General features: G+C 47.5%; 1 protein-coding gene across 4 annotated transcripts in view; it reads right to left on the minus strand.

Annotated features, from left to right (window-relative positions):
• The window catches only part of STAG1 (STAG1 cohesin complex component), a 2,120,576-nt gene extending 2,114,899 nt beyond the window's left edge, over positions 1-5,677 (minus strand). The window contains exon 1 of one of the 4 annotated variants that reach the window (XM_069618021.1): positions 5,354-5,677. The gene's annotated coding sequence lies outside the window, so the exon portion shown is untranslated. Of the gene's footprint in view, positions 1-5,339 lie in introns of all 4 variants that reach the window. The other 3 variants (XM_069618024.1, XM_069618022.1, XM_069618025.1) reach the window with 3 other exon arrangements.
• Between the last annotated feature and the right edge of the window lie 323 nt (positions 5,678-6,000).

A 6,000-nucleotide genomic window follows, 5' to 3' on the forward strand; every position in this document is an offset into this window, starting at 1 on the left:
AAGTGGTATATCTGTATCGGAGGGTAGTACCATTGAAACAGTAGAACAAGAAAGCAAAACACTAATGCTTGGTTCACCCAGAAGCTCCTTCAACTTCGCACGAAAAAAAGGGTAGCGCTTGCTACCTGGAAAAACAAACCTTATGAAGCCTCTCAAGCAGCCTTCAAGATAATCTACAAAGATTATAAAACTGCTATCATTCAGGCCAAAGCTGCCGCCTCCAACCCTAGAACTGAAAAGGTGAAATGTGGGACAAAGGAAATCTATGCCATCTTTCGTGAATTGGAGTCTCCCTCACCCCCGCCTCCTACTATCCTTAAGGATAAGACCTGGTGCAATAACATTCAAGCTGCCATGCTCGACAAAACTGGATACCTTGCACTCTAACATTTTAGCCCACCAAAAGGCTCTGTCTAACTTACTGCCAGCAGTCACGATACTTCTGCCCCATTGCCCATCACAGCCAAGGGCTGGTGTTGGCGTTCAAGGATATGAGCGAACCAGAAGTCATTGCTCTCCTCAAATCCATCAAGCCGTTTATTTGGAAAGGTGACACCAGCCCTGCTCAGGTCAAAGACTGTGTCCCCTCCCTTGCCCCATTTATCACTGCCTTCGTTAATTCCACCTTTCAGTCTACCCATGTCCCAACTGGACTCAAGGAAGCGTGGGTCCGACTGCTTCTAAAAAAGCCCTCCCTTGACCCAATGGTCCCAGGGAATTACAGGCCCATTACCACTGTACTCTTTCTGCTCAAAATCTTGGACAAAGCAGTCTGCAAATCATAAAAAAATTCCTTGAGGACAACCACCTTCTTGGTCTACGGCAGTCCAGGTTCCGGCCACATCATGGCACTGAAACGGCACTGTTCAATCTAAAAAAGCCAAACGGATAACCTCAGAGACGCAGGCAAACCTGCGCTCCTTCTCCTAGACCTCTCCCCTACCTTTGATCTGGTGGATCACAAGACCCTCTGCCATCATCTTTCTTACACAGCTAACTTCTCCCCACAGACCTGTACATGGATAACTTTGTTCCTGCAGTAAAGAGTGATGAAGGTATTGTCCGAATCCTCATGTGCCGAGCCCAGTCTCATTAAATGTAGGGTCCCAGAGGTTTCCTGTATTGCTCCTACCCTCTTCAACTTCTTCACAAGGACCCCCCCCCCCCCCCGTTTAAAATCCTAGACGCCCTGGGCATCTCATACACCAACTGTGCTGATACCCAGGTGCTCACCCCCCTCTCGGGCGATTACCTCTTGGATTTGAACACCCCCAGCTCCATTTATTCAACAATCCAATCTTGGATGGCAGAGAACTGGTTATGTCTCAACAGTGAGAAAACCAAACTTCGGCTAATTGGTTCCCCTTCCACCTTGGGCAAATTGAACAAACAATACCGCTCCTTCACCGTCGATAACATCCCCATCGCTGCCTCACCAGTCATCAAGACATTGAGCGTCTAACTTGAACCCAGCCTGACCATGGACAGACAGGTTAATGCAATTGCTTCCTCCTCAGCCTACCACTCCAAACTCCTGAATGCAGCCAGACTCTTCCTCTCCCAACAGAATTGCCTCACCATTGCTAGGGCAATAATTGGGTATAGGCTGGACTATTATAACGCCCTCTTTGTTGGGATCTCACGCAATGATTTGGCAAAACTTCAACTTGCGCAGAACACCACCTTGAGGGCTGTAACGGCATCTCACGAAGGGACCATATCTCGGAGGTCAGGAAAAGGTCAATTGGCTACCCATCAAGGAAAGTCTTGTCTTCAAAACCATCACCTTGACACACAAATGTCTCCACGGCCTGCTCCACTCCACCCCCCCCTTATCTAGCACAAAGTATTATCAGGCACACGCATTCCTGACCCTCTAGGGTGGGCTATTCTAACAGAATCACCATTCCTCTGACCAGCAGAATGTGGGCAGGTGGCTCCAGCTTCCCAACCATGGCTGCCACCTTCTGGAACACACTCCCGGCACAGATTAGGTTGACTCCCATGCAGCCTTCCGGAAAGCCATAAAATCTAGGCTCTTTGTTTGAGCAGGCTTTTTATCTTCTGTATGTATCTCTGATTAACCATCATAAAGTGTACTATGCAACGTAACCTTTTGTACCAAGCATTACCCTGTTGGGCCGCATTTTTGTAACCCTGAATCAAGCCTTCTTATGTTCCTCATAGCGCCTCGATGCCTGTGGGCTGCAGTGAGCTCTAGAAATCCAAAAAATAAAAATAGCTGGCCAAAGAGTAAACCCTTTATTCAAATGAATCCGCCTCCTGGGTCTTTGATCGCATCTAGCTCCTCAAAGTGAACGCCCCTTGCCATTAGAATTGCTGAGCCCCCTTTTTTCAGAGCCTCCTGAAGCCAAAAACTGTCTTTGAAAAGTCTCTGCTGCGGAGGCGAGAGAAGTCTTCTGGGAGAAGATGGTCTCCTGTATGAATGCCACTGAACCCCGCCCCCCATGCCTCAAACGCTTTAGGACGAATTTTCGTTTCATAGGAGAGTTAAGGCCTCTAACGTTTAGCGAGAAGTTGTTCAGCGCCTGGTGGGGTGCTTCCAGGTTTCCCTCTACCCCCGGAAAGGCGAGGGCTGGGCTAAGTCGAGTCAGATTTCAATCTGTTCTGCATAGATCAGTACAAACAGGGAGGACTTCGGACTTCCCGTTGCAGCGGTATAATGATTTGACACAAGACTACAATGGCGTTTTTCTGGGCAGAGTTTGCAGAACTCAGTACGGGTCACAACTAGGATAGATGAAGACTATGCTTCATGTTCTAGGCATCGCAGTGGGCTAGGGATTAGAGCATGACACAACATGTTGAGGTAAAATAAGAAGAATGGGGGAACAACCTTGGATGAACACACACAGTATGTCCGTCAGCAGGTATCAGCCTACAATTGTAACACCCTCAAACCTGGCAACACAACCACCTCAAATGGCCCCTGAACCGAATTTCCATGAGCTGGGAACAGGGTCATGCTGAGCTAAAGCCCTCAACACTCTCTCCCAATAACTCATCTGAACCGTGTAGCATGTGTCAACTAATGGTTTCAAGCCTTATTTCTGCATTGGCATAACTGTGTGTGTGTGTGTTTTAGAACACCCTACCTTTAACTATGCGCAAAAATGCACTGCACGCAGACAAACCAAGTTGACTGTACATGGCAAGGTAAGATAAGATACATACCAATAGAATCACACCTCTACAACCTACTTACATACCACGCCCACCAACCAATACATCCTAGCACTAAATGCATCCTAGCACCATGTGCACCGTTTGAGACTAATGCACCTGTGCGCTAGACAAATATTGTCTGGAAACAGACCTGTATACAGCTTGGGGTACTCTGCATTCATCAACTCAACAGCAAAAGGTACCTAGCCCACCCCCCCAGTTCTTGCATTTAGCCCAATTATGCAAGGTAGCCATACTTTGCATTTTGCCTAATTCAGTATGGTAGCCATATTGTTGCACATCTAGCCCATTTCTCCCTCACACATCGCAACTTTGTAATTTACAGAAAGCCATATGCTCATTCGACACCCCCTAAACACTACTGCAGGACACCTGCCATTAGAAAGAAGTTAACTTGAATGACAAAAATAAAATTCAAACTAGCTTCTCACATAATTCTCTATATCCTTAAACGCAACCCCATTCAGACATGGGTAACTATTAGGGTCTTGGCCACCCTCACATAATTTTAATAGCTGAAATGCACATAGCACCTCCCAACGTCTCGCAAATGTCTACTCTGGTCCTTACAAGGCTTTGGGACCATAGTTATGGTGAAAGGCACTATACAAAAGACAAAATTAATGAATCCAGTAAATCCTCTTGAGAGAATGAAAAAATGGTAGCAGTGTGCAGTATAAATCGCAGTACAATGTCGTAGGTTGTTCAGGACCATTTGGTGTTTATTTTTGCAAACCTAATTTAATTAATAAATAAGCAAAGTACACGCGTGCAATACAGAAACAAACGTAGAGACCCTAGGATTGACAGATCCAAATCACGTATGCTTCTTAATAAACTTAATCGCTCAGCACTGCCAGAGTCAGTAGTTAGTCGTCATAGGAACTGAGTGACAACATGTCCCATAACATACATTTAACGTGGGACACAGCTCAACTAAAGCAAATCCCCATAGACTAGTTAAACATAAAATAAATACACGTGGATCAATGCTTGCAACGAAACCAGCATAACACGTGGTCACAAACAACAATTGAGATAGTTTGTCAAAGTCTGCTGCCTGGGCAACAGATCAGTCAACCGGAGTAAACATTAATGTAAAACGAGATGAAAAACTAAATAACCAAGGTAAAAATTCCAAAGCGTTTACAAAAACTACTTAAAAACACCAGACGAAACCAGAAAGTAAACATTTTGAGAATACACCCATTTCAGTAGAAAGCATGATCACATGGACAAGTTTAAGCGTGTACCACTCGTCAGCTCCACGTGTGAGACAGTACACTTAAAACATCCTACAACCACGATAGGATGTTATCAACAACCATACACGGAGAGCGGGGGGGGGGGGCTCTGGGGCAAACATTTCACACCATTACCCTCCATGGGAACAGGATACGTTTTACAACACCCCCTCGCCTGCCATACAGAAATATGCCATCCCAAACATTACATTTTTCATCAAGCCCTGCTGGAGGACGTTCAAGTAACCGCTTCATACACAACAGAGAAGGGCATTACAAACTCCATGAGCAACTTAACAACAACAGACACAGCGTAATCTTTCTGGTTCCATTACCGGGCAACTATTTTAGGCGAGTTTCCCTCCCCCACAACTTCCAAATATTAGACATGTCTCCCCGCATGTCAAGTGCGGATACATTGATAATATGTGGTCATATCGGGGCTCGCTGTCTTTGGAGTCCGAGTGCCCTTTATGCAAGACTTGCCGGCAAGTCTTGGGATAGGGTTTCATTAGGGGAGAAGGTGACATGTGCTCAGAATGACAGACAGTCTGTCACAGACTACCGCTGGAGTCCTAAGCGGGACATTCACCAGGCTCTATGTAGGGAGAGGGGCTCTGCAAGTAGCAGACATGTGCAGAGGAGAAAACAGTGTACACTGAACACAGGTTCACTATGCAAACTCGGGCCATTCACTTAGCACACCGTGCGCGTTCAGAGACCGTGGGTTTTGTGGGTCTCTAATTGCGCTGGTATATGGTAGGGGGTGCAAAAGCAGAGACCCGTCCTGCAAGGCCTCCCCCACACTGGCGGGGCCTCCATCTTTGAACCATAAGAGAACCCCTATCCCCCTCCACTGCAAACACAACTGCATACAATATAACGTACCACGGGAGCCTCACCTCCGACGTTCATCCCGGCGTCGCCGCCTCCAAAGGGGGGGGGACAAGGCTCACAGCCACCCCCAACCCCGGAAAGAAATATGGTTAAAATGCAGAGCGCCGGGTCGCTCGCTTCAGGCCCAAGAACTCCGATGAAGGGTTAAAAAGGGGGAAATACCCGGAATAATTAATTTAAAAAAAAGGGGGGAAAACCAGCAGAGGAGAATAAAAGCGGGGCCGCGCCTCTTTAACGGAGGAGCAATCCTAAGCCGCCATCTGGTGGCATTTTCCACACGCAAATGGCGCAGATGCAAAGCCGGACGCCAACCGCCCCCTGGCGGACAAAGTCAGACTAGACCCTGGCGGGAAAACACCGGGCGGCGCTAGTGGAAAGGCGGAGCCGCGGGAGCCGTCAATCAAATCCTCTGGAAAGAACTTGGACAATGGGGGGAAAGGGCGGGGCAAGCATCCTCACGCAGATGTCAATCAATCCTCCACAGCTAAAACGTGATGTGGTGAAAAGGGGGCGCGGCCATCTCCAAATTCACTGTCACTCAAGACTAACTACAAAACACGAGAGGTGAAGGGGCGGGGACGGGGTAAAGAGTAATCACTCAGTCAAAAGGAATGTGAGACGGCAGAGGGGGCGGGCCTCGTCTGCAGACCTT

The sequence above is a fragment of the Ambystoma mexicanum genome, chromosome 10, assembly GCF_040938575.1.
Source record: "Ambystoma mexicanum isolate Mex_15411 chromosome 10, UKY_AmexF1_1, whole genome shotgun sequence".
NCBI lineage: Eukaryota > Metazoa > Chordata > Amphibia > Caudata > Ambystomatidae > Ambystoma > Ambystoma mexicanum.